Source organism: Sitophilus oryzae, unplaced genomic scaffold (genome assembly GCF_002938485.1).
Source record: "Sitophilus oryzae breed Bouriz unplaced genomic scaffold, Soryzae_2.0 scaffold_1395_pilon_pilon, whole genome shotgun sequence".
Lineage (NCBI taxonomy): Eukaryota > Metazoa > Arthropoda > Insecta > Coleoptera > Curculionidae > Sitophilus > Sitophilus oryzae.
This window is the reverse complement of record NW_022146054.1, coordinates 448611-457884: the sequence shown is the minus strand read 5'-3', so window position 1 is coordinate 457884 and position 9274 is coordinate 448611. Positions and strand designations below refer to the sequence as shown.

The 9274-nt window shown below is 31.8% G+C and overlaps 1 long non-coding RNA gene across 1 annotated transcript; it reads left to right on the top strand.

Moving 5' to 3' along the window:
• Positions 1-5567: 5567 nt before the first annotated feature.
• On the top strand, positions 5568-6324 carry LOC115875753. Its single transcript, XR_004049049.1, has 3 exons — positions 5568-5772; positions 5830-6002; positions 6071-6324. It is a non-coding gene; the product is annotated as an uncharacterized LOC115875753 (long non-coding RNA).
• Positions 6325-9274: the final 2950 nt, after the last annotated feature.

Below are 9274 nucleotides of genomic sequence, written 5' to 3'. Positions count from 1 at the left end.
AAATACAAATGATCTTTATTTCAAAGCCGTGTCTGACGCCGTTTTTCTTTATTGGTACATTATATTAAAGTTGTTAGTTTCAACGTTAGACCGTTGGTGTGGTCGACGAAAGCTGTGTATCTACGCTATCAGATTCTTTGGATTTGTAACGATCCAAATTCTATTGAAATAATTTAATATAAAGGAATTTTATTCCAAATATTCTAACTTAACGAACAAAATAAGTTTAGTAGGCAAGGCCAATTTTCATCAACTAAAACATACATGCCCAATATTATACATGATAATATCATATTCGTTGTCATGGTAATATAAATCATAAAACTATATGCATAAAAATATATAAAAAAATACAGATATCATTACATCGTGTATTGGAGAACTTGTATGAAACTATTATAGCCGGATTGTGTACAAAGGGCCCCATTGGAAAAAGCGCAAATTTAAAATGGCCGTATTCATTTCTAACAATAATAAAATCTTTAGCAATCCTAGTATGGAAATTTCAACAATATGGCAACCACTCATAAAACGCTACAATGTAGGTGCTCTTAGTGGAAAACCTCATACTTGACTGCACCCAACAAATTTACGGGTGTTGTACCATGGGAAGTGAAAAGTAGAAGTTTAGTTTTTTCTGAATTAATGTTTAGTGAATGAGATTTTGAATATTTTAAAATTAAGTCTAAGTCTTTATTTACCTTGTCGGAAATCGAATTTATATCATTAGAATCAAAAGTATGAAATAATTGAGTGTCAGCAGCATACATAACTATATTAGAGTGGCTGATTATTAATGGTAAATCAGCTGTGTATATTAAAAATAACAGAGGCCCTAAGATGGAGCCCTGAGGTACACCTGATATGATTTTAGCCGTTGGAGAGTACATCTGACCCAACAACACTTTTTGTGATCTATTAATTAAGTAAGATTCGATAAGTTTTATTGCATTACTGCAAAAACCATAATACTTACATTTAGCTAGTAATAAATTGTGATTGATGGTGTCGAAAGCTTTCGAAAAATCTAACAAGGTTAAGATGGTGTTCTGTCCCTTGTCGATTCCTTTAGTGATATTGTTAGTGAGGTGTAAAAGGCTGCTAGCTGTGCTAAAACCTGTACGAAACCCAGATTGACAAGTAGGTAGAATATTATTTATGTTGACATATTCATGTAAACACATATCTTCTTCTTTGTCGGCAGCTTGATTTCAAGCATCGTGCCTTCATGTAATTTCACGTACTGTCAGTCTCCACTCATCTCGATATTCAGTCATTCTTATTGATTGTGGTAGTGTTTTTTCAGTAAGCTGTGTTATCAGTTCTGTGTATCTTGTTGGCGATATTCCACGGCTTCCCTTTCCTTGCCACCATGCTCTCCTCCTTTCAAAACCAATACATGATAACAATTTACAGATCTGTGAAGAAAGAGAATAATATCGTATAGTAACAAACGCACATAGAACAGAGACTCTATTTTGTCATAGAAACCAAAATTTTCAAAGAATATATTATACAGGGTGGTCCAAATTGTATTCTGGAAACTTCGGCAGCATATTCTGCAGATAAAAATAGGTAAAAAAGTTCGTATAAATGTTGTATGTTCTAAAGAGCTTAGTTTCGTAGATATTGGGTGTAGAAATTTAATTTTTATTTCGATTTTTTTCAAAATAATTTCTGAAGTAACGTCAATATTTAGATAAAAATTGGTTTCTGGGAGTTTTTTGACATGAGAAATTTGATTTTGATGTCAATATGACAAATTTCCTACAGGTAGAGGGCGCCACATACATGTGTTTTTACCATTTTGAAGCGTAATAACTTTTTGTCCGTACCTGTATAAAACTACCGAGGGAAAAAATCTCTGTAAGTTTTTACATAAAAAATATCTTTTTGTAAAGATCGCTACGAGCAACTGTTCTCAAGATATTTAGTAGAATCGAAATAGTCAATACATGCCATTACATACGAGCATTCACCAATGATAAAACAGTTTTTGATGAACTTTTGGTACAAAAACATTTCAAATTTATGATCTCAGTCTAATAACTATTTAGTCAACATGTTTAATTTATGTCAGCCATGACAGGTATTGATAATTTCGATTCCAAATATCTCGAAAACCATTACTCGTAGCGATTTTTAGCAAGAGATCTTTTTTACGTAAAAAGCGTCGTAAATGTATATTGTTACTCAGTAGTTTTATACAGATACGGACGTAAAGTTATTACTCTTCAAACCAGTCAAAAAAATATGTAGGTGGCGCCCTCTACAAGTAGGAGTCATATTGACATCAAAATCAAATTTTTCATGTCAAAAAACTCCCAGACACCAATTTTAATCCATCCCAATATTGACGTTACTGCAGAAATTATTTGGAAAAAATCGAAATAAAAATGAAACTTCTAGACCCTGTATCTCCAAAACTAAAAGAACATTTTTACTTATTTTTATCTGCAGAATATGCTGCCGAAGTTTCCGGAATACAGTTCGGACCACCCTGTATAATTAATTAAATATAATAGATTATAAATGATCTATTATCAATGTTAGACATTTAAAATATTTTCAATTGAAGTTGGCAAGACTGCAATTATTTCATTTTACTAGAGCAGAATGGCTTCAAACCGCTTCTTTTATGACATAATATTATAACTTTATTATCGGTTATCGATTTACAACCAATAACTATATAAAGGATACTTAAATATTAATATTTGTATTTATTGTCCAATACCCAAGACCAGTAATCAGGTAATAAAGTTTAAGATCGCCCAATTAAACTGCTAATTGGGTATGAAATACTTGGCATTAATAAAAATAGTTTAAGCTTTCATTCTCAATCTTTGAAATTTGATTCACATTTATAAAATGAAAGATATACAGACACTGATCGAAAGACGAGTTAATTCATTTAAGGATGAGTTAACTGAATGATGAAATTATAATATGACTGGTAGTTTTGAAATAGGAGGAGCTTAAAAGCACGGAGATTGAAACATATTATATATAGGAAATTGGATTGAAATACAGGGTGAACCAGGCGGAGCGTGCATTTGAAGTTTCTAGAAAACTAGACTATCTAGATCAGAGATTTTTGCACATCATTGTTTCACCAAGGAGATTTATATATAATAGCTCTAGATTTAGGCTCATGGCTTGATTGGTTATGTTTCTCTATTTGTTTCTGCCTTTCGCCTTTATTCTCCACCCATCCACTCTTATCCTTCTCAAGTCCTCTTCTACATCCTTTTTCCATCTGATTCTCGGTTTACCCCTCCTCATAATTTTTTCTCTTTCTAAAAAATTATGATAAAAAAGTTTCTGTTGAACTTTTGACACAAAAACATTTCAAATTTATGATTTCAGTAATAAAAAAATCGGTAAAAAACTTTTAAGTTAATTAGTGCACTGAAAACTAGAAAATAATAATAACAATTAGGTATTTTGAACTTCTAGTTCAGAAATATTTTAGTACTAGGCAGAATAGCTTTTAGGCATATTAGACTAAAATAAAAACGTGGGGCCCCTCTGAAATCCTACCTATGGCAAAGCATATCTTTATACTTTGGTAGATCATGAGCTCGGCGTTCGCTGGTGAAGCCGCCACGGCTGGTTATTGATTGTCAAAATCTCCAGTTACGATTATAGTAAGTCGATGCAATCCACATTTAGCATAGAAGAAAGTATTACAGCAATAGTTAATGGGCCCCACGTTTTTATTTTAGTCTAATATGCCTAAAAGCTATTCTGCCTAGTACTAAAATATTTCTGAACTAGAAGTTCAAAATACCTAATTGTTATTATTATTTTCTAGTTTTCAGTGCACATAAGATAAAACCGTTTCACTTAAAAGTTTTTTTACCGATTTTTTATTTTCTAGTTTTTAGTAGTTAAAGGAAATGCCTACCGAATATTCCTCATTCTATTTAATTCATTTAGTGCATCATTATTACATGGTTTTTTACCTGATAATTTATTACAATCTGACGCTCAGGTGTTTCTGACGCTAACAACTCTCTCTGTCTATCGCGTTCTGATGCTAGCCTAGACTCATGACGCTCAGGTGTTTCTGACACTAACAACTCTCTTTGTCTCTCTCGTTGTGATGCCAGTATAGACTCATGACGCTCAGGTATTATTACAATCTGACGCTCAGATATTTCTGACGCTAACAACTCTCTCTATCTGTCACGTTGTGATGCTAGCCTGGACTCATGACGCTCAGGTGTTTCTGACTCTACCAGCTGCCTTTGTCTCTCACGTTGTGCTATTAACCTGGCATCATGTTGCTCAGGTTTTTCTGTTGCTAACCGTTCTCTTCGTTTCTGTAGTCGACTATAGGTTCCATTTTCACTTTCCTTTGCACGTTTCGTTCTATACTTTTCTTTCGCCTTTTCGAGCCTTCTTTTTCGTTGTGTAGCAGTTTCGTTTTTATTTTTGTTTGTTTTTTTATTTATAGTTTCCATGTTGTTCCCACGAGTAATGGACATTTTAACGGTCGACCCCCCCCAGAGGTCCAGTAGAGGAGCAAGGCTGTAATATACAACAAGAGGCGCCCAATCTTGAGGGGAAAACGCTTGCGACATTACATTTTTAGCCACCCTAATGCCATACAGTCCTCAGCACGTTTTAACCTATTACCTTAACTTGGGTGGTAAAGCTACCGCTAATTACGTAGGTACATCTAATCACCATTTTTTTTATCTGTCCTTCTAACGTCACACAATCTTGGACACAACTGTTCTGGACACGACGTCCATCTTGGATTTTAAATTTTGTCATAATCACAGTATTCTACTAGTGTAGCCCTTTCATTTGATACCCATATTGAGGGGGTTGTGGAAAAATATGAAATCCGCCATTTTGTACCGGCGGCCATCTTAGATTTACAATGTTATTGATATTACTATATTGTATTGTCATCGGAACTAAAGGTGTGTACCAAATTTCAGATCAATCTGACAACAGGAAAGTACTTAAATTTCAATTTCTAATTTTGACCCAAATAAACAAACAAATAAATAAATACCGTACGGGTCGAGCTAAATAAAACCATTTAAAAACGGCGTCACCGATGGCTATGAAATGAAGATCTCTGTCATTTTATATGTAAAATTATATGGGAAATATTAGCGTTTGTCATTTCCCAGCCAACTGGGCGCCGTTTTTTTTTCGATCATACGGTAGTTAGTCAACATGTTTAATTTATGTCAACGACGACAGGTATTGATAATTTCGATTCCAAATATCTCGAGAACCATTACTCGTAGCGATTTTTACCAAGATATCTTTTTTACGTAAACAACGTCGTGAATGTATATTTTTTCACCCAGTAGTTTTGTACAGGTACGGACGAAAAGTTATTACTCTTCAAACGAGTTAAAAAATTTGTAGGTGGCGCCCTCTACAAGTAGGAGGTAAAGTCCCTAGATATATAAAGTACCGCAATTGGTTTGTTCAATGTTATTGGCGCCAAAATGGCGGATTTTTGGGGTATTTCTGGAAAAACTGTAGTGGTAGGACTGTTTAAATGTCACATTTGTCTGAATTTGTCATGTCAAATGTTGAGAGGCTGTCAATTTCAGGATAAAAATATTTATCCACATATTTTAAAATAATTATAAAGCCACTAAAATGCTACAAATTTATTAGTTAATAATGTATAGGCGTCGATATCTTTAGTGAAGAAATGTGTATTACACGAAAAGGTCGCTTGATGTGAAAAATTTGATGTGTTTTCTAACATCGTCGATATTCAATACACGTTAGGTAGTGGATTGAATTTATTTATGCTCCAGTGAATATTTTTAACAATCTTATTTGTAGTATAACCTATTGGTACATAAAACTTCATTATAGAACAAGACAAGACCACAATAGATCTGAGAATGTCGCAGTCTGAGATCAGGCTGAGATCAACCTTTAGAAATCTAATCTAGAACAAGACAAAGACCTTACTTTCAAACTACCATACATATCTTTTAAAAAGGCTGCTAAGTGTAAGTGAAATCTCTACTTAATCATTCCCTAAAATGTTTAGTGTAGTTTAGTTTTCAACATTTTGCAGCAAGAAGTTTAGATAAATCTACAATATATTATCATCAGACCAAATGAAGAATAATTATTTAAAAGAATAAGTTATGTTATGATACATATATAGATTTGGATGACATCGCTTCAGGTGGTTTTACCAGTCAGGACTAACAGGGATATTAATCAAAACAATGAAAAAAAGCTCAAATAAATTTGATCCTAATAACAAGAATGTTGTTTATGCATATGCTAACTATATAGTTATTTTCATGGACTTAAATAGATTAGTTTTTATGTATTTATTGATAGTAATTAATATTTTTTGGTTCATATTGTAATTACTAATAAAAAGTAAACAATATAATGTAAGCATGTAAAGTTATATTTAAAAATTTGGTCTTATACTGTCAGTTATAAATAAAATAAAAGTGTGTGATTTAAATTTGATTTTTATACATGACATAAAATTGTTAAGATTCATTTGAAGTTTTACATATTGTCGAGGTAAATTTATGTATAACAATAATTACAGTTATTTCAATGTTAAATTTATAGCAGTATAACTTTTTTATTATAATGATACTTAAACATTATGACACTTGTTGTTTTAAAAATATAACATTAAATTGCAGAGTAAAATATATTTTAATTGTATTATGTGGTATTAACTTGCTATACAGCATACATAAAGAGCTCTTATGCATTTCAAGCTTCTTTCTAAGTTATTTTTAAATTAAGTGCACAATTACATACCTAAAATGCCGAAACTACCTGAAGTAATACTAATTGAAACAATCTTTCTATGAATATATAATATATTTCAAAAATAGCAGGTATGTATCATATCAATTTAATTATTACATTTATTTGTTTCAACCATGGTTCAAAATTTTCTCGTATAAAAGCCGGCCTTCAAATTTAAGTTTGTAGCTTATTCATAGTTCCATAGACTTTCGTTAAATCATGCTTATTTGTCAAAACTAACTACAGCATAACTGGTATAATAGGGAAAGTTTACTTATGGTATAGGTATCCCGTTCTCATCAACAATCAAAGTTTTTCCAATTGTTTTGACTGAATTAAGTACTAAAATTCTAAATGTTATTCCAACTTTATTTCTTCTTACCTGTTAACTTACTTCTGTTGGAGTACTTTGCGCTAAAAGGTAACATAAAATAAATGCTAATACAAATGAAAAACACTTGTACGGAAACCATTCGTTTATAACCTCTTAACATATATAGGCCTAAAAAATTAAATTTATGAAATTGAATATTAATATACCACCTGATATTACGTTAAAATGAAGGTAAACTGTAGATAATAAACGTAATTCTATTACAATAAATATTTTATTTTACGGCTTGCCCTGTCAATGTTGGTCGGCCATATTGGCGCCGGACCGACCAGCTGCTTAAAAAGCCGAAACAGCGAAATGTTGGCCTCCTTTTTAAATTTGCCGCTAGTTTTGGCGCCAATATGGCGGTAATTGCGGTACTTTATATATCTAGGGACTTTAGTAGGAGGCATATTGACATCAAAATCAAATTTCTCAAGTCAAAAATCTTCCAGACAAAATTTTTCATCCCACTTTAGAAATTATTTAGAAAAAATGAAAATAAAAATGAAACTTGTACACCTTCCGAATCGAAGCATTTTAGGACATACATTTATACAAATCTTTTTATTTATTTTTATCTGCAGAATATGCTGCCGAAGTTTCCGGAATACAATTCGGACCACCCGGTATAAGGGCGCAACATTCTGTAACAGATTAATTTCAATGTCACAAAAACAGCTTTTTCGTATAAAAGGGCAATTGTCCAAACATTAATATTAAGGGTTAGTCTTGTCACAACAAAATTATAATTAAAGACAAAAGTTCGGCGCAACAAGGGAGGAAACTTTTCGCCAACCTAAATAAATTCTTAGGTTTTATTATTCTAAAATTTAAATCACTGTTTTTCCATGTTTTTTCTTTCTTTCTCTGTCTCATTCCACCTTCTCTCCCAGGGTAGAATAAAAATTTCGCCCCATTGCTATTACTCTTAATTTCCTCCTTGCATTTGTTCGCGGAAGTTTTTGTATAATTTATGTCTCATTAATTTTCGCAACTTTCACGTTTCACCCTGGCGACCTCAGCGAGTATTGGAGGCAATTTTTTGCCCTCGTTTCTGGATTAACGCTTTGCGAGATGCGGATTTAAAACTTCCTCAGGGTTTGCTAAAATAAACATGCTTTTTGTAACTGAGTTTGCGAAATGTAACGATTTAAAAAAATGTCAAGTTTAATTAATATATTTTTTAAAAAGGGCCGGAATAATGAAAGTGCGAAATAAATTAAATATAAATGGTCTGTTTTTCTTGAATATTATGCTTAAGTGTTACTTTTTTCTTGAGTAAAAATCTATGAAACGAAAAATTTACGAAGATATTTATATGCTCCAATTAATAACGTTAATTTTAAATCAATTAGCATTTAAAATTTGTTAATTTGTTACTGCAATATAATATGTTTTTGCAATTGTGGCTCAATTTATTTTTCTATATATACAGGGTGGTCCGAACTGTATTCCGGAAACTTCGGCAGCATATTCTGCAGATAAAAATAAGTAAAAATGTTCGTATAGATGTATGTCCAAAAATGCTTAGTTTCGGAGATACAGGGTGTTGAAGTTTCATTTTTATTTCGATTTTTTCCAGATAATTTCTGCAGTAACGTCAATGTTTGGATTAAAATTAGTGTCTGGGGGTTTTTTGACATGAGAAATTTGATTTTGATGTCAATATGACTCCTACTAGTAGAAGACGCCACCTACATATTTTTTAACTGGTTTGAAGAGTAATAACTTTTCGTCCGTACCTGTATAAAACTACTGAGTAAAAAAATATACATTTACGACGCTTTTTACGTAAAAAAGGTCTCTCGGTAAAAATCGCTACGAGTAATGGTTTTTGAGATATTTGGAATCGAATTTATCAATACCTGTCATTACTACATAAATTAAACATGTTAACTAAATAGTTATCAGACTAAAATCATAAATTTGAAATGTTTTTGTACCAAAAATTCAACAAAAACTGTTTTATCATAATTTTTTTTTTGCAGAAAAAATATGATTAATTTAAAAATATAAAAATTTCCCAAATTTATTATTTCAGTGAAATAGGTATCTATTCAACGTGTTTATTTTTCGTCAATAATGGCATGCATTGGCTATTTCCATTCTAAATATCTT